General features: G+C 38.5%; 1 non-coding gene across 1 annotated transcript; it reads left to right on the forward strand.

The window, feature by feature from the left end:
- Positions 1–18111: 18111 nt before the first annotated feature.
- TRNAE-CUC (transfer RNA glutamic acid (anticodon CUC)) lies at positions 18112–18184 on the forward strand. Its single transcript has one exon. It is a non-coding gene; the product is annotated as a tRNA-Glu (tRNA).
- Positions 18185–20516: the final 2332 nt, after the last annotated feature.

Consider the following 20516-nt stretch of genomic DNA (forward strand, 5'->3'; position numbering starts at 1 on the left):
TTTACGTTGTATTAGGTATTATAAGTAGTCTAAAGATGATTTAAAGTACACAGGAGGGTGTGTGTAGGTTATATGCAAATACTATGCCATTTTATATAAGGGACTTGAGCATCTGTGAATGTTGATATCTGTAGGGGTCCTGGAATCAATCCCCCATACTGAGGGAGGACTGTCGTTTATTTGGCAGGTGAAGGCAGGGCCATGGTGGCTTGAGAGAAGGAAGCGAAGGCAGTCAAAAGAGTGTGTGTTTATCGAGCCAGCTCCCACCACCCTCACCCTCTGCGGCCACCGAATACTGACTTTATAAAAACTTTATACTGTCTTTATAAAATGCTCAACTGTGGGAACAGTGAGTACAGATAAGCAGGAATTTTGTCTTATGTTGTAGTGGGAAGCTTTTTTTGGAGCATCCTTCTGTAACAAGTTTTCAATGGCTCTTGCATTACAACACGACCCTTTTTTTTTTTTTTTTTTTCTTTTGCGGTACGCGGGCCTCTCACTGCTGCGCCCCACCCCCCCCCCGCCGCGGAGCACAGGCCCCGGACGCGCAGGCCCAGCGGCCACAGCGCACGGGCCCAGATGCTCCGCGGCACGCGGGATCCTCCCGGACAGGGGCACGAACCCGCGCCCCCTGCATCGGCAGGCGGACTCCCAACCACTGCGCCCCCAGGGAAGCCCTACCGACACTTTTGAGATGAGCCCAAACAAGGGTCCTGCTGCCCAGCGTCGCTCACTCCAATAGAACAAGATCAAGTTCAGTTCAGAAGCAAAAGAAAGTTTTATTCTTGGATCAAAGAACCGAGCGGCAGGAGCTTGCGCTCTGGAGCACAGGCACTTCCCACGGGCCATGGGTGGGGCTTCTTTATAGGATTCCCGTAGGGTGGAGGGTGGAGGGTGGAGGGGTAAGGGGTGAGGCCTTGCCTCTGGGGCGCAGGCGCGTTGCTCACAGCACTTCAGACTGAGGTGCCCGGTGCCGCCATCTTGAATTGAGGTGCCTCAAGCAGCTGTTCGGCGCAGGGTCTACGGAGTTGGGGTGTCGATGTGGTAGTTCTAAGCTGTGAGCTCTAGTCCGACGTGTTGGGTATAAGGCCTCTGCACATGGCTCCCTAGAGGTACGTGAAACCAGACTAAGGACAAAAGAAGAGGTTAAACCTTCTCACCTAGATTCCATCTTATTTTTTCCGGGGAAAAATAAATGGTTTCTGCCTATGACAGATATTAAGATATTTTTGTCTCCTAGCTTCCAATTCCAAATAAGTTTGTGCAAGTTGGCAAGTAGGTAAATATGTATATTCTTTTATAATTTTAATTCCTATGTGCAACTTTATTTCCAGGGCTAGGGAATTAGGGTCTGAGGTGATTCCCAAGCATGAAAAGCACTTGTTGATGTGCAGTATTTACGCTATACAGTAAATCAAATGGTGCTTGCAATTCCTTTGTGAATTCGTCAGAAAACCAGGAGGTATCAGCTAATGTCTGGCCTTGGAAACCTCAAAAGTTCATTTGCGGATGGTGAGTCTTAGATCAAATCCCCGGTCTCTCCTGATCACTAGCACCTCCCCCTCCCACCGAGCAATGATCTCAGCTGTAGATGCCTTACCTTAAAAGCGACACTTAATTGTACAATAAAAACAAATGATTTAGAGAGTGCCGGTGGGCCGGGACCTCTTGGTGTTTAAGAGCAGAGCTGGGTGTGCTCTGCAGTGTCACATACTCGTGGGAGTAGCCACGGTTGTAAAGAATAAGGAGGGTAACACGATAATTGGGACAAATCATCTGTTCTGAAAACCTTTTGTTTTCAGGACTCCTTACACTCTTAAATATTATTGAAGAACCCGGAGATCTTTCGTTTGTGTGGGTTACATCTGTTTATATTTACCATTTGAGAAATTAAATAAGAAAAACCTAAGTATTGGGAAGCTTACAAGCTCATAGTAGAGGATATGTTTCCAATATTTTAATTTATTTTAAAGATTAGAGTTTGTAATTGGCAACAAATACTTTGTTCTTTTCTTTAAAGTGACTGGAATGTGAAGTAATAATGTCCACCAATACCCAAATCCGAATAACCATACTTTGTCGGTGTTTTTTCAAGACAATGTGGAATCCCTTGAAAAAAGTGTGTAGTTCAGTTTGCAACTTACTCACACAAGCTGTTTTCCTCGAGCCAACTGTTGTACTTTGGTATATAACAGAAGTGCTTTATGAATAGTTTCCATTTTATAACATAGAATATTAAAAGGAAGCATACTCCAGGCTTCAGAACTAACAATTTTTTAGTGCTTTTTCAAGGACATTCTTAAGTGAAAGTGGCTTTTTTTTTCTTTTCTAAACTGTGAGTGCATGGCAATGAATTATACAACTGCTAGAATAGTTTGGTGCCACTGCGTTGATTGGTGCTAAGGTGACAGAAGTTTTACCCACATTGCTTTTGCACCATCAGTGCAAATGTCAATACATTGAAAAAGGCAAATATCCTCTTAGGATTATTATGAAAATAGTTTTGACCTTGTAGATTCCCTTGAAAGGATTTGGGAATCTCCAAGAGCTGGCAGACTATACTCTGAGGACCACTGATTTAAGAAATGCTATCTTTCGAAAAGAGACGTATTGAATACCTGTCACTGCCAGGCACTTCTGTGTGCATGGGACATGTCGGTGGACAAAACAAGGAGCTCTGCCTTCATGGAGGTTATATTCTAGCAGGGGTGGTGACCGACAATAAGACAATAAATATAATTCACAGGTATATTAGGAGACACATCAGGAGGTGATAAGCGCTATGGAAAAATAAAAAGTAGAGCAAGATAAGGGTGACTGGGAGTGCTGGTAAGTGACAAGGAGCAGGTTAAAATTTTAGGCGTCACAGAAAAGAGGATATGTGAGCAGAGTCTTATAGGAGGTGAGGGAGTTAGCCATGTGGCTACCTGGTGGCGGAGCGTTTCAGTCAAGGGAACAGCTGTATAATGACTAAGTGGGAGTGTGCCTGGCATGGTGCAAAAAGCACAAGGATGCTGTGAGGAGGGAGTGGAGGGATTGCATGTTAAAGGTCTAAGATACGTGGTCAGAAAAGGAAAGGAGGGTGCAGATTTTGTAGAAACAGAAGCTACTGGAGGGTTTTTAGCAGAAGAGTGACCTAATCTCTCTTACACTTTCCCTGATGGTCCAGTGGCTAAGACTCTGCTCTCCCAATGCAGGGAGCCTGGGTTCGATACCTGGTCAGGGAACTGGATCCCACATGCCACAACTAAGAGTTCACATGCTACAACTAAAGATCCCACATGCCACAACTAAGACCCAGTGCAGCCAAATAAATAAATAAATATTAAAAAAAAATAAAAGGTTACTTTTGTTGCCATATTGAGGATAGACTGTACAGGACAAGGTAAGAAAACAGAGATTAATTAAGAGACATATGTAGTAATCCAGATGAGATAATAGTGGGTCGGGCCAGAGTTGTAGATGTGGAACTGGTGAGAATGGAGAATCAGTAGAACTTCCTAATGGTTTTGATGTGGCTGTAAGAGATATAGAGAAGTGAGAGGTAACTTCAAAATTTTTGGCCCGAGTAACTGAAAAGAGAGTGTATCTCTTATACAAAAATTAACTCAAAATTTATTGTAGGTCTAAGTATAAAATTATAAAACTTTTAGAGGAAAAGACAGAAGAAAGTCTTCTGGGTAGGCAAACAGTTCTTAAACATAACAAAAAGCATGACCCATAAAAGAAAAAAATCAATATATTGGACTTCATCAAAATTAAAAATATTTGCTGTTTGAAAGATACCATTAAGAGAATGAAAATAAAGTCATAGCATGGAAAAAATTACTTGTAAATCACATACCTCACAAAAGATTTCTATCCAGAATATGTTTTTAAAAATCTTTAAACTCAACAGGAAGAAAACAATCCAATTTGAAAATGAGAAAGGAATTTGAACAAATACTTTGACAAAGGATGGCAAATAAGCACATGAAAAGATGCTTAACATCTTTAGCCATTAGGGAAATGCAGATTAAAGCCACTAAGAGAGGATGGAAGGAAGAAAAATTCCAGTAGCAAGTACAAAGAGAGTAGGTCTGGGTGAGCACAGGCCAGTGGCTCTTACACATAAGCAAATTTGCTGGCTATTCCTGGTGAAGGTCTTCCTGTGTTTCAATCAGAAATAATGAAAAAAGAAGTAGGCATAACCCAAAGAACTTAACCTTTCCAATATTTTGAAATACAATTACACACACACTCACACACATATATACAATTTTGCATTTTGTATTTGAGTGTGTGTGTGTATACACATACATACATACATAAAGCTTCTACTACAAAGGGCAGAACATTGGGGCAATAAAAAATATAAATGTAAAGAACAGGTTTTTGACATGTACCTCTGCTTTTGATACAACATAGTTGGGGAGAACAGAGATAAATGATTGATTTTTCCAGAATGTATTTAAACAACAGAATGTTTTGATTTCCTCTGGAAGAAAAACCTGCCCTGTGTTCTACCTGTTCTTTGAAGAATGCCTAAGGCATGGCAGCCAGTTCTTGGGTAACTGAACAGCAGTGCAGTCTTCTTTCTCAAGATCACAGGTTGCCGTTTATTTTTTAAGCTGCAGTTTTGTGTTATTTTTTTCCTCTCCATCTGACTCATTCTGAGTCATGGGGAGCATTCTCTCATTGTGATGGGGTGCCCTGCAGAAGAGAGCTGCCTTGCTTGTTCTGCACCATTAAATGTTTGCTTGAGTCTTCCTATCAGAAATAGTATGGAGAGTCACAACACAGGGGAAAAAAATGGGAGTGTGAGGATTCTGCCTGGGAAGACTCGGATTAGTAGAAATGGGATTAATGAAGAGAGTTTTCTGTTGTTTTCCAAGGAAGAAAATAATGAACTAATGTGCTTGATGGGCAGCTAAGTCTCTCTGTGTGTCATGATTTTCAAGCAACTAAATAGCCCTTAACAATGGCATTCTCTCCTGATGAAAGATTCCATTCAAGCATGCCAGGTTCCCAGGCAGGGGGGATGGGTTGAGGGAGGGATCACCTTAGTGGCAGAACAGCATTACCAAATGTCAGATCTCCTAGGTCATTAGCCTTGCCCATGTACATTTACTTGTAATCCGTCAGTGGGGAATTGAAGGATGTCGTCCCAGTCACACTGAAAAGACATGATTTTCCAGGATATGGGAGGCTTCTGTTCATTAAGCTGAAGCTGAGCATAACTTGAAGAATTTAATCTGAAAAAAATGGCCCTGAACTCAGTGGGAGTTACTTCCAAGGATATAGGACAAGGGCACTATACCTTAAGGATATTAAAAGCTGGAATAGAATGAAGTGTGGTACATTTCTCTCCTTTCCTCCTTTCTGTGCTTAAAACCATTATGTCAAATGTAAGTATGATGCATTTAGAAGATGGAGACAGTGAATCAAAAATCACTCTTTGACCTCTCTTTTGCCTCAAAACATTAAAATCCAATTGATTTGCTATAACAGGAATAATTCCATTCACAATAGACAAGAACAATAACACCAGTAAAATGATAGAAAAATGCAATTTGTTGCATTAGTGGCAAGCAATTGGAACAAAATGTATTAGTTTAGAAACCATTCTGTGTGTAATTATGTGTGTGTTGTGTATTAAGAAAAAATACACAAAGTGGTAGGATGTGAGGGATAAAATATCTTTTCATTGACATGATCCTTTTACTTGAGAATCCATTCTATAGTTGTAAGTTATAAAAAAGCATATTTGCCCCCGAAACTGTGTAGCTTACAGTAAGATCCATTTTCAGCACTTCTGAATTCAGCTCACGTAGCCTTCTTGTAGGCTGTAAGGAGGTTCAAGCTGTTCTAAAACAGTCATCACGATCCATTACACTTTGTTCCCTGTAGCTTTTGTTCCCAGTTGCATGTGATACTGTTGATCATGAAAGAAAATTTATATGCTGACTTTACATATGGAAGGATTATAGTTTCGCTTGTTCAAAGCATTCTTGAATATACCTTCTAGAATCTAGTATGAAAATCCAGGGCAAAGGTAACATTTCAAAAAAGGATATATCAAATTAATATTCCCTTTTTGTTAAAAGAATTATCTTAGGAGAAATGTACTTTTTGAGATTGTGAGTTTGTTTAAATGTGGGAAACAGAAGCCAGTAGTTTAAGCCTGAAAGGTTTACTGCAAATACCTGTATCACTGAAGCAAAAGCATTTTGCCTCAGTACACATTGAAGAAAATTTATCTTTAATTGGAGATTGTATTGATTTTTAATTAATAATAAAAGGCATCATATCTAATATTTTAGACTATGTTTGGAATATGTGTTCTCTTTTTGGATGTTGCAGATTATAGAGAAAGATCTTCTTTGAGAGGTAACACATATTTGAAGAGAAGACACATATTTTTATACTAGTTTATCCCTTCAAACGCTTCGGAAAACTGAATATTTTCTCCCAGGAACCTACTCCTGCTGCTTAGGATCATTATTGCTTGATGTCTTCCAGTCATTCAAGCTTCTTTGAGATATTTCATACTTTCTTTCTCTATATAATCAGTTGCCAGGTCCTACCAAGTCTTTTCTTTCTTTCTTTTTTTAAATTGAAGTATAGTTGATTTACAATGTTGTGTTAGTTTCAGGTGTACAGCAAAGTTATTCAGTTTTATACACACACACACACACACACACACACACTCTTTTTCAGATTCTTTTCCATTATAGTTTATTACAAGATATTGAATATATTTCCAAAGTCTTCTCTTTTAAAACTACTCTCCTCCATAGAATCACAGATTTTTATGTCCTAGAAGGAAGCTCCTATAGTCCAGTTTTTTCAAAACTTCTAGAGTAACAGAACCCTTTCTCTGAATGATACCTAGATGCCCCCAAATTACTACTATTACTACTACTACTACTATTACTGCTGCTGCTGTTGCTGAGTCTGATTTGGTTGAAGCAAGGGTAGACAGGAGGGTCACAGACTTCTATCTGTTTGGTCCATTTTTGTTGGCTTGTTGTCACCTTCAAAGATGCTTTGTTTAATCCCAAGGGATCCTAGGAGTGGAGGAAACCAAGGTCCAGAGATAAGTGTCTTGTCCAAGATCATTAAGCCAGTTAGTGCAGAGCTGGGACTAGAAGTCATGTTAAAGTTTAGTGCCCTTCAGGTCCATCACCTGTACCATCGCTATCACCACCTGAGACCTGGCTTATTGCAATCCATTCTTAGCTGTCTCTGATCTCCCCTCTCCTATGTCCTCATTTACAGAACATATGGTATTTTGTGTTCTTTGTGTCTCTCCTCTGTACAACAGGCTTCTATGGCTCTCCATTTCCTATAAAATCAAGCCCCAGTCTTTACGGGTTCATTTCAGGTTCTTCATAATCCAGACTTTTTCTTACATTGTTCTCCAAGCCAAAGCCACTGTGCCAGCCTGTTTGCTTTTTTCACTGATCCTTGAATCACCTCCAAGTCTTTCCTTATATTTTCCCCTCTACCTGGAAAGCTGACTCTCCATTGACCCTGTCCTTCAAGACTCAGATCAAGATCCTTGAAGCCTATTCTAACTTTGCAGGTTCACAGTTACCCCTTTTGTCTTTTTGAGGACCATATGCATTCTGTACCATTTTTTGGCTTTTAAATTTCACATGGGTAAGAATATGTATTGTCTCATCAGTGAAAACATAAGCTCTGCTAGGACATGGACCATGGCTTATTTTGTATGCAATACTGACATGGTGCTGTGTGAAAACCAGCTGTGTTTTGTGAGTGAGTTAAATTGGACTGAGGTGATGAAAAATTCTCCCTGCTCTTGATCACCATACAGGGATCCACTGCAGCATTTTTCATGTAGCAGATGATGGGTATTCCATCCATTTCATCTGTTTTCCTTTCCCACCATAAAAAATTAGATCTAAGATTTTCTATTTGATCTTTTCTGTAGCTATGCCATCAGCCTAATCATTAAAAAATTCGAATTGAATGTAAACATATGTCGATAATAATACTAATGTAAATGTTTTATTGTAAATACCTATTTCTGTAACTTTTCAATAAATGTCTTTATACTTGTGTAGTACAATAAATGTAACTGCTTTTCAAAAATTAATGAGTCACACCAAAAGCCATATTTGCTCCTAGAGGAGAGGCTGTCCACGTCTCTCTCATATCCAGATGGCAAACTCAGGCAGGACTCCACGTTTTATCTACCTATACATCTACAATTAAAATTCAGAAGGCAGGGTTATTTGAAATGAACAATGGAGTCAGAATTCTGGTTGGTTATTGGTTTAACAATGAGGAATAACTTTGCTAATTAGGTTATAGGATGAGTATTTTTGATACACCTTTGTTAATACCTTTTTAAAAAATATGCAAGCTGAAGATTTAACCCAATTTGTTGAAAACATGTTAACAATATTGAATATAATTAACAATATCTTAGTTTTCTCAACTTGTTCTGGGTATATTAGGCTACAGACGATGCCACTAAATGAAAGATTAAGAGGTATAGTTAATAATTATTTGAACAGTCTTGGAAAAGATTTTTGATATATTTCCTAGAAATTGATGTCATTAATGATGGGTAACAAATCTCTTCACAATTCAGGATGATTTTCATTTCTTTGCTTTCAACAAAATTGAGGAATGTATAATTGAGTTGTCAGCTGGTGGATCACAAAAATAATATTTGAAGATGTGTCACTGTGTGGTTTGGGAATATAAAGTGGAAGAAGCTCAAAGAGATGAATGACATTTCTATAGCAAATTTTGCTCCAATTCCATCTATTTATATATGTTAACAAATATTCTCATAGCTCACAAAAAACACTTTAGAAATGATGCTGAACCCAGTCTCATTGTAGTTATAAGTAATATTCATCCACCAAAATATGAAATGAAATAAAAAATCCTCATCTACCCCATTAATGGAAGAATTTCCAAATTCTTTTTATGTTAAAAATTTATATTTATATTGCTTTTGTTAAACTATATATTAATAATAATTTTAATAATGACTCAATCCAGAAGGAAAAACTTTATCTGGAAAGATGAAACGGCATCAGTGAAAGATTTTCAAGAATAAAAATATTTCACGTGGAGATATTCTGTGGGGAAGCTGGAATGGAAACCCAAGTTCAAGGAGAAAAAAGAATGATATAAAATTTATAAGTGTTGAAGATCAGCTTGTTCACATAAATATATATATTTCAATGGATGGTATTGGTTATTAATAGCTTTGGTATTTATATATTTTTTGGATATATTAATTATTCCATTATTTTAAAATGTCAATTTTACAACATACCAAAAATCAAATCCTTTGCAACCATGTAAATTTAAAATGAAATAATTTAAATGTGAATTAATACTGTGTGAGTGGGTACATAGTTTTTCATAATTATTTTAGAGGGATACATAAGTAAATCTTAGAAACTCCTCTGGCCAAGAGGCACTGAATGTCATAGCCTCTGCCTGTCTCTCCAGTCTTATCAGATGCTTCCCTTTTATTTGCTCTCTACTTCCATGGCACATTGGTCCTTTTTTAGTTCTCTGAATTCTTCTAGTTGCTTCTTGCCTAAGGACTTTTCCTCCTTCCTTATCTGCTCAATGGCACCACTCTGCCCCCAAAGCTAACTTAACCACCCTAGTCAGATGATGTCCACTCATCCTTCTGAACAAAACTTCAGTGTTAGAGGTCTTAGGGGAGCCTTCTCTAGGCCATTTATCAAAGGTAGGTTTCTCTAGACTCCTCCCTAACCCTGTAACACCTTGATCTTTTCCCGCATATCTCTTAGCCCAATTAGGACTTAAAAAGTTGATCATATATATATATATATTTTACTATGAGTTCCATAAGGGCAGGTACCAACTCTGTCTTGCTCACTGCTGTATCCCCAAGAGAATCCAGCACAGAGATGGTATTAAAGATGGTGAAAAGAAATTATTCATGGCCTTTATTAAAGATGGTAAGGCAGACTTTATTCAGTTCCACTGTGATGAGTATAGGGACCACTTTGATAGAATTTTGCAGTGGAGAGAGAGATTGGGTTCAACTCCAAACACAGCATGGGCAAGTGGGAATTTAGGATGGAGGTCAGTGGGTGAAAAATTACTAAGGAAAATATCAGGAATAAGATAGAATTCTGGCTAAATCTATATAACAGGAGTCTTATTGAAAATAGGCCAGGGTGATCAGATATCACCTGGCAGTTGGTAGAGGATAAGGAACCTGATCAGATATCTTGCTAAAATGACTTAGCAGAGTTCTTGTTAAAACTGGATTTTATAAGGAGTACACAGATGGGCCTAGGAGAAGGGTTCAGGAGCCTGACTAAAGTTTGGTTAAGCAAAGAATCTTTGTCAATGAGTACATAGTGGTGACTCAATATTTGTTGAATGGATCAATGAACAATACAGCTTATTCCTTTTCTTTTAATTAAAAAAATTTTATTGAAGTATAGCTGATTTACAATGTTGTGTTAGTTTCAGGTGTACAGCAAAGTGAATCTGTTACACAAATACATATATCCATTCTTTTTTAGATTCTTTTCCCATATAGGCCATTACAGAGTATTGAGTAGAGTTCCCTGTGCTATACAGTAGGTCCTTATTATCTATTTTATATATAGTAGTGTGTATGAGTACAGATTATTCTTAATATCCGTGTATGGTCACAGATACTTGTAGAGTATTATTATTCATTTAAGGAAGAAGGACTTTATTCATGAAAGATCTCAAGAAAACTTTATAAATAGTTACATGGATCCAATAAGATTATGTACCAAAAAAAGACTTTGAAGGAGTTAAAATAATTATTCAGATGTTGGTTATTTCATGTAAACTCTCTGCATCACTTTGAATTCTCTGAGAAGCAGTCACCAAGATTGATTCAGATTGTGGGAGATTTTTTGAGGAAAATGTATGTGAAAGATAAAGGAGAGAGAGTGGGAGTAGGTGGGGAGAGATTCAGACTGTAATGTGGTTAAGACATTTTTGAAGGAGAGGAATTTGACAGGAAGAGTTTCAGACTGCCGTACAGTTCTAAGAATGTGTCAGCCAGATCAATGAAGAGTTCTTTAGCCTAAGTCACCTGTCAGAGGAGTTTCACATCCTACACAATGGACCTGCACTAGTACCCCTTCCATGCAGAGCCAAGACTTGGGGAAGTCTCGGGGAAGGAAAGCATGGCCTTGGTGTGGACATGGTGGTGGATCTCAAGATCCATTCTGCTCCTGCCAGCAGGAGAGCTGAGTGGTGCATTCACATGGCATTCACACCCAGAAATCTAGAAGTGTATCGTCTGTCCAACCATTTTCTAATTTATCTATACACAGTGCTTGGGGGCAGAGCTTATATCTTCTGATTTTTACTTTGCAATTAATGAGGTATATTTTTCTCTATGAATTTGACTGAGTTCATTCAATAATGCCACCAAGCTTCCTGGCCTAACTTCTGTTTGCCATCAGCTTATTGAATATTGCAGACAATATGGATCTCACTTCTTCATGACCACCAGTCCATTTACCACTTGGAACTGACAGGTTGGTTCTTGGTTATTCCAGTGCTGGGTTAAAGAACAATAAAAAACAAATGAAGAATAAAGATAGGACTTTAGCAAACAGTCCTCGTTGTTGTTAAAGTTCTCTGGCATAACCACTTCCAAAATATTGCAACAAATAGGAATTCAAAGGGACAAAAATTCAGAAATATTTAATCATAAAAGCACCTCCAATTCCAATGGCTGATCACCATCACCTGTCAGTGAGTTCTACTTTAGAGAAGTGCAAAGACCCGGGGATGATATCTTAGCACTTGTAACGGCTGTAGAAGACCAGTTCCTGTCTTCTCCTTGGGGTTTCATCTGTCCTCAGCAGTTATAACTGAACCATTATTTCAATTTGCCTCTACAGGAATTTTGTTAATGGCTCTGCTACTATCCCTGTAAAGTCACCCTTGGAGGAACAGTTTCTAGTATGGTTACCATGGTGACGCCACATGGATCAGTTTGCACTCTCTCTCTTAGATGACCCAGACTTCACAGACCTTGATTTTAGGCTAGCCCTGTACTCTCTTTAGGAGATTTGTAAATATGAGTCAATCACACAGACCACTAATACTCATTAAACAGAGGTTTAATATTAAAATAGTATTGAGGGGTAAAAAACTTTCAGATTTGCTCCCTCTCTTATTATCTGTCATTCCCTCCCCAGGGTAGCCTGGTTTTGTGTGTCTGTATAATTGCATGATGGTTTTGCTGGGTGTTCCTTTATTTTCTTCTTCTCTCCTGATTCTTTACACTAGACTACTTGGAGGCCTTTTTGAAGTAGAGTATAGATTAGGAAATGCAAAGAATATACATTTTGTTTCATGTATAGTGACCACCTGTTTTCATTATCAAAGTAATATAAGAGTCTCTGGTCAAGATAGGATCAGAAACCTCTCTAGATCTCTCTTTGTCTCATGGATTGCCATGGTGATAGGAGGGAGGTAGAACTGGGAAAGGACTGAAACTTATTGTAATATTTGAAGCTTCTAAAATCCATGTGAACGTTTATTTCTGACTTGGACATTGACTGATCCCTATTATAATAGTGAAGGATACCATCTGTTTAAAAAAGTCTGTTAGCATCCTCCCAGGACTTCAGAGATTGTGGCTGTTGGAGAATAGTTTCTTGAATTTATAATACTGTTTAGTTTTACCCATACAACATTTGGCATGAAGAAGGAAAACTATAATATCCTGTGGTTGTTTGAAGGTGTTTAATGGTATTAGGCAAGAATTGTAATGGAGAAGCTCAAATGGAGGGTCCCTTTTCAACTACCATTTCAGCAAGAATGCTGATACCAGCAGAAAGAACATGCCCTCCAGTGAGAGAGAGAGAGAGGGAAACAGACAGAGAGAGAGACAGCGGGCTCTAACCATCATAGCCTGGACAGTACTGCAGAGCTGAGTAGACGGAAGAAAGCCTTTCACGCTGATTGATGGTGTTGATTTAATCCTCACCCACTATGCATGAACAAGTCCGTGGAGCAAGACTGAGAGCTATCTGTGAACAGACACAAGGGGCTCTGAGGAAAGGAGATAGCACAGCACTGTAGAGAAAGAGGGAAGAGGGACAGGAATGACTGGGCTCATGGTAGGGCATCCAGACAACAGCATCCAGTTACTGTCTCCTAATCACTCTGGTTGAGACAGTTTCCTGAACTGTGTTCTACAGGACACCAGTTCTGCGAGATGTTTAGATAAGACACACCAAAAAGAGGATTCCATGGTCAAATAAATTAGGAAATACTACCTAGCATATCCTCCCTGGTGGAGATGTGTAATACATATGAATTAAAGCAAACAGTCTAACTTTATTCAAACCCAGTGTATCTCAAACGTTTTTGAATATAAAACCTTATTTTTATTTACTCATTTAGATATTTATTATTAATACCTAACGAAAAGTGTGTCCTGTTGAATACAGTATGGAAAAGCCATGGTAATGGTTACTAGTAATGAAATGTAGCGCAGTGAGAACTGGATATCAGAACCCAATAAATGGCCTTTCAAGTTCTTGTATATGTACCCAATCCTAGTTATGCATCAGGATCATCTGGTGGGGTTTGTAAAAAATGTCCATTTCAGATCTCATCCCTAATCTAAGAAATCTGAATCCATAGGATAGGGCCTTAGGATCTGTACTTTAAAAATGTTTCCCTCGTGATTCTTATAAGCCATCCCAGTACTGTTCTATGGACCAGCATTTACAAACCATTAAATTACAGACTTTGGGCTCAGTTGTTCCAATAAAGGTTTTGTTGGCTCTGTGAAAATCAAGTTAAATATTCATGTAGGTAGTGTCATATAGTATATACCTAAACTGAATATAGCCCACCTATAGATTAGAGCCAAAATTTTGGTGTCCAAAGTAGGCAAAACCCAGTAATTATTCTTCTTCCAGAATTCTGCTTTAACAAAGTTAATTTTTCTGCATGTGTTACCTTTTATTTTTAACTAAAATGTTATTTAAGGAATTGAATGAAGGGTAGATGAAGACAGGATAGCATACAGAATAATTTTATAAATCCTTAGTTCAGTATGGAAGGAGTCCATCTAGGGAAGTACAGACTAAACTGCCCTTTTAGTATTTTGGTAGAAACAACACTTATTGTACATGGAGTGACATTTCAGTGCAGAGAAAGCTGGCAAACTTTATTGGGGGATCTACTCCAACAATCTTCTCCTGAGCATCTTCCTCACACACCTGCACCATTCTTATAGCTTAGCTTGACTGTTTACCTGAAGGTGATAAAGCATGAGTGGTGATGGTTCTGATAAGGTAACTGTCTGTAGATTCCTTAAACTCAGCTAAGAAATTATGGTTCTATGGTCAGAGACAACTGTGTCTAATAATGGTGATGTTGTCCATAATTAGAGCAGTGATGGTTACAGTAAAGTCGGTAGGATTGGAACTTTAAGAAAACCTCTAAAAATCTAGATTGTTTCTGCAAAATAAACTCATTTCGTCATTGAGATTTCTTAGTCTAGCTCAATGGAGGAGAATGTACATTTGATAGGCTATTCAAAATAATTTCACATGTGATTTTTTCCTGGTGACCTTTTACATGTGAGAATTAATTCCAAGGCAACAAGCCTAGATCTCATCTAACCCAAAGACTGTTAGATGAGAATTTTGCCTCTGAAGCAGAAATTGTCAGGCAGGAAAGGAATGTGATACTTTAAGGCAGTGCTTCTGAAACTTTAACGTACATATGAATCACCTGGGATCTTGTTAAAATGCAGATTCTGGTTGAGAAGGGCAGGGATGAGGCCTGAGATTTCTTGCTTTTCTTGCAAGCTCCTGAGTGATGCTGATGTGTAATGGACCACCCTGAAGTTCTAAGGTATTTGGAAAGCTTTCCTCTTGGGGCATATCTGGAAACGTAAGGAGAATAGTGTATTTATTATGCTTTACCCAGAAGCATACTGAACATAGTATTTGGAAGTGCAGCTGAATAGTTACACACTATTTAAAAATAAGTTTCCTTTATGTTTCTTGCCTTTGCAACACTTACGGCTGCCAGCTGAACAAAGCTGGTGCAGTGTGAGTGGCTGCCAGTGGACAGTGACAAAAACAAGACTTACTGAAACAAACAAGGGTTTCTTATAAATAATTTGGAAACGATTTTGGAATCCATTTCTTGGCAATGGAAATAGTGCATTTCAGATGCTGTTAAGTGATTGATTTATATGTGGGAAGGCCTCAGTTGGTAGTTATGGAAATACTTAATGATGCTATGCCACCGTCCATGAAGTTGAGAGGATATCCTATAGAAAATGAAAATCCCAGAGGAAGGAAGCACATGCTGTCTCTGCACAGTCACGATCATCTAATACAAGGTTTGTGCTGGAGAACGGTGGTGATGCAACCAGTTACAACTGAAATGGGCCCTCAAGGATAGATTAGAGACAAAACAGGAATCCACAAAACAGATCCAGTATATGTTTGGACAAGCATCCAACCAGTCAACCTTTCTGTGTTTTTTCAGTCATAAGACTTCCTCTTTTTCTTTTTTTTCTTTTTTTTCGGTACGTGGGCCTCTCACTGTTGTGGCCTCTCCCGTTGCAGATGGAGCACAGGCTCCGGACGCGCAGGCTCAGCGGCCATGGCTCACGGGCCCAGCCGCTCCGCAGCATGTGGGATCTTCCCGGACCGGGGCACGAACCCACGTCCCCTGCATCGGCAGGCGGACTCTCAACCACTGCGCCACCAGGGAAGCCCCGACTTACTCTTTTTCTGTGCTCCACTTGTCAAGTACATTTTGCCTTCACATGGTACATGTGATAGTCCAAAACTCAATCATATTCTTCCCAGCTGTAAACTGACTGCAGAGATGACTAAAAATGCCATGGAATTGAACTTAAAATAGTAATTTTGTTCTTTTTGTTAGGTGCCACATTAGGAGGCAGAAAGATTTTGAGGGCTATCAGATTGGTAATACTTGGTATGAACTGGTGATAATATATTGATAATAATTTATCATGTGTAGAGACAGGGTGGATACAGGAATTATATTTGTATTGAGTTATTTTACTGAGTTAGTTTTGTTGTTATTGATTATACAAAAGAAATTAGTGCTATGCCATACACATTCCGCATTTTTTTCAGTTTGGTAAGGAAGGAGATTAGATATCAGTAGGCACTGAGCAGTGTATGCCACTTTCCTGTTCTCAGACATTTTTGCAATGATAGGACCAGAAATATCTTGCTTTCCTCTTGTTCAGTATAATATCAGTGTACATTCACACTCTTCAATTCACATCACCATACATTTTAGTAGGGACCAATTTATATGCAAGTATGTGAGCTGAAGCATATGACTGCTCCCAATAAGAATTATAGTACCTATTGTCTTTTGGTGTGAGTGGTCATTGGGGAACACTAAACTTTTCTTTCTTTTTCACATTTTACGCAGTGATATTTGTGGCATGTGTCTGTTATTCTATTTAATGCACAGGAGTTGGAGGTTGTCAACTTGATAGAAATGAGAATGGGGCAAAGGAAATGGGAAAAATAAGGGACATTTATCAAGGATACACATCAGCATTTAAATGTTAAATAGCACTGGTTAGCAACTGGCTGCCCAATGCTTTGACCATAAGATAGGTTGAAAAAGAAAATGAATGTATAAATGATGTTAAAATAGAAATGAACTTCACTTTCCTAGAGAGAGTCTTCACAGAAACTTTTGGAGGAGAGGGGAAGCCAAAGCTGTTGGAGAGGATGCCGGGGTATTCTAGAAAAGGGGAAGCAGGGTGCCTTTTCAGGAAAGTTGAGCTAAAAATAGAGCCCTGGTATCCAACAGTGGCCTGGGCGCTTCAAACTCTGGAGTCCATGCCATTGTTGTTTTTTTTAGAAAAAACTTATTTTGAGTTAATTTTAGACTTACAGATGAGTTGCAAAATAGTACAGAGAGTTCGCATATACTTTTTAAAAAAATATTTATTTATTTATTTTTGACTGCATTGGGTCTTCGTTGCTGTGCGCGGGCTTTCTCTAGTTGCGGCGAGCGGGGGCTACTCTTCATTGTGGTGCGCGGGCTTCTCATTGTGGTGGCCTCTCTTGTTGTGGAGCACAGGCTCTAGGTGCACGGGCTTCAGTAGTTGTGGCACGTCGGCTCAGTAGTTGTGGCTTGCAGCTCTAGAGCACATGCTCAGTAGTTGTGGTGCAGGGGCTTAGTTGCTCCATGGCATGTGGGATCTTCCCGGACCAGGGATCGAACCCGTGACCCCTGCATTGGGAGGCGGATTCTTAAACACTGCACCATCAGGGAAGCCTGAGAGTTCGCATAAACTTTTCACTTTGCCTCCCCTTATGTTAAAATCTTTTTTTAAAAATTAATTTTTATTGGAGTATAGTTGCTTTATAATATTGTGTTAGCTTCTACTGCACAGCAAAATGAATCAGCCATACATGGACATATATCCCCTTCATTTAGGACACTACAGTGCATTAAGTAGAGTTCCCTGTGCTATACAGTATGTTCCCATTAGTTGTCTATTTTATACATAGTATCAATAGTGTATATGTGTCAATCCCAATCTCCCAGTTCCTCCCACCCCACAACTTTCCCCTTGGTATCCATACATTTGTTCTCTACCTCTGTGTCTCTATTTCTGCTTGGCAAATAAGGTCATCTATACCATTTTTCTAGATTCCACATATATGCATTAATATACAATATTTGTTTTTCTCTTTCTGACTTACTCTCTGTATGACACTCTCTAGGTCCATCCAACGTCTCTACAAATGACCCAATTTCTTTCCTTTTTATGGCTGAGTAATATTCCATTGTATATATATACCACATCTTCTTTATCCATTCCTCTGGTGATGTACATTTAGGTTGCTTCCATGTCCTGGCTATTGTAAATAGTGCTGCTGTGAATATTGGGGTGCATGTGTCTTTTTGAATTATGGTTTTCTCTGGGTATATGCCCAATAGTGGGATTGCTGGGTCATATGGTAATTCTATTTTTAGTTTTTTAAGGAACTTCCATACTGTTTTCCACAGTGGCTGTATAACATCTTATATAACGAAATAATTATAACAACTTGCTGAGGGAATTCCCTGGTGGTCCAGTGGTTAGGACTCTGCACTCTCACTGCCGAGGGCCCAGGTTCAATCCCTGGTCAGGGAACTAAGATCCCACAACCTGTGTGGTGTGGCCAAAAAAAAAACTTGCTGAATTTCCAGATACACTAATCAGACCTATCAGTACTGAAGAGAAGTAGCAAGCCTTGGAAGTAGGGAAGGTATAATTAAGTAAAGTATCTAGAAAAAGATATTTTTTTATTCCCAATCCATCAAATCTATTAAAAAAAATAGAGTCAAGATTAACATTACTGGGCTTCCCTGGTGGCGCAGTGGTTGAGAGTCTGCCTGCTGATGCAGGGGACATGGGTTCGTGCCCTGGTCCGGGAAGATCCCACATGCCGCGGAGCGGCTGGGCCCGTGAGCCATGGCCGCTGAGCCTGCGCGTCCAGAGCCTGAGCTCCGTAACGGGAGAGGCCCGCGTACCGCGCAAAAAAAAAAAAGATTAACATTACTGATGGTTAGTTTTTAATGTGAGCAACTATCGTTTTGAAAATGAGGCATATTTTGTCCTGATTCTTGCATTGCTACTCACTCTGAAAATAACAGACACTCTGCTTCTGAATTTTAGCTCATAAAATAACTCTGGGTGTAGATTCAGTTCAGAAAATACTTTGGGGTTCCAGTTAAACAGTTTTATAAAATACAACAGCCCATCCCTCTTCCTGGGGGTATATCTAGGGTAGGACATATACCTATATACTACATTTTTACCAGTTGTTGGTGCAATAAAAATCAAGTATTTTAAAGAAGGATTAGACCAATATAGAGTTGTCTATTATTTTAGAAAACTACTTTAATGCTGTAGTTTGGTATTTATATTCCAAATATTCCTGGTCCTTGTGTCTGGAATATTCTTACAAGACACTCTCCTGCCCCCATCATTAGAACTATCACCAGACCCCAGCCTCTCCCATCTCTCCCTCCTTCCCCTCCCATGCTCACAAAGACATATATTTTCTCTCTAACACTCTAGGGCAGTTAATTTCTAGATCTTTTGGGTCTCAGATGAAATGTTACTCCCTCACCAAACCCTGTTGTATTCAATCACCAGCATCTAGCACAATGCCTGAGATATAGTGGACATATAATTAATTTATATTATTCCTATTTTTCGGATGAGTAATGCTGCAATTAACATCATTGTGCACGTATTCCATCCATATTTCAGGTTATTTCCTCAGGAAACTAATTGAGTTTAAAGGTATGAATATTTTCAAGACTAAATATATATACTGTGAAATTGCTTTCTAGTAATTGTTCCAACTTCTACTCATACCATTAGTGTGGTCTTCCTGTGAGGAAACAATTAAATCTGGGGGCACTGTTTTCAGGCTTCCTAAATTCTACAACTTTATTTTGAATTGATTGAAAATGGATTTGCATTCTCTTTTTATTTTCCTCTGTTGTTTGCTTATTAAAAAAAAATCTCATTTCAATGAGCACTTTACTGACACACAAGTATATTCTCTTACAGTTTTCTTATTCAGTATCACGTGATATCTATTCTGAAAGGCAATTTTTTTTTTTGCCAAAACCACAAATTTTTAATGCCTCAAATTGAGCTGTCATCTAGTTCACCAAACCAACAAAAGGGTGATAATACATTTTATATAAATAATTTGGGAGGATTCCTCCTGTCAAAACAAAAAGCACCTCTAAAAATAAACCAATATTAACAGTAGCAATTCAGAAAAAATACTCTAGCAAGTCCACAAATGCTATTTCACATTTATCTTATGCTTTATGTGTGAAAGCCATATCATATACTGCAAATAATAAACTATATTTTATTATCAGGTGCATAATTCACGATATTATGTAGCAATTGAGGGGAAGGAGTAAAAGAATAAATGTTCTTTTACAGAAAACATGGCAAAAACCAATCACCAAGATTAAGAGTTTTCCCCAACTGGCTAGTGTATAAACAACACAAATTGGAGTTTGGATATGCTGATGTTTTATATTGATTCAGAATATTTGATACCCTCTGTCATGGATTGACAGACTTTTTCTGTAAAGGGCCAACAGTACATATTTTAGGTTTTGTGGGGTCATTGGGGATCTGTTGCAAGTACTCAACTCTGCCATTTTAGTGCAAAAGCAGCCATAGACAATGAGTGAACAATGAGTTTGGCAGTGAACCAGTAAAACTCTTTTTTTATTTTGGTATGAAGGAAAATTTATTTGGCTAGAGCATTTAAATAACGCAACATTTTTTAAACCAATGAACTTGGTAATACACATCATTTCTGCAAGATTTTGATAAATTACACCCTTGCATTTAAAGACATTTCCAGATACACTTGAAATAATTTACCACAGTTTTGGACGGCATCATTTATAGCTGTAAAATGAATTAATTTGCTATAATTTTA

This window comes from Neophocaena asiaeorientalis, unplaced genomic scaffold (genome assembly GCF_003031525.2).
Source record: "Neophocaena asiaeorientalis asiaeorientalis breed wild unplaced genomic scaffold, Neophocaena_asiaeorientalis_V1.1 scaffold515, whole genome shotgun sequence".
Lineage (NCBI taxonomy): Eukaryota > Metazoa > Chordata > Mammalia > Artiodactyla > Phocoenidae > Neophocaena > Neophocaena asiaeorientalis.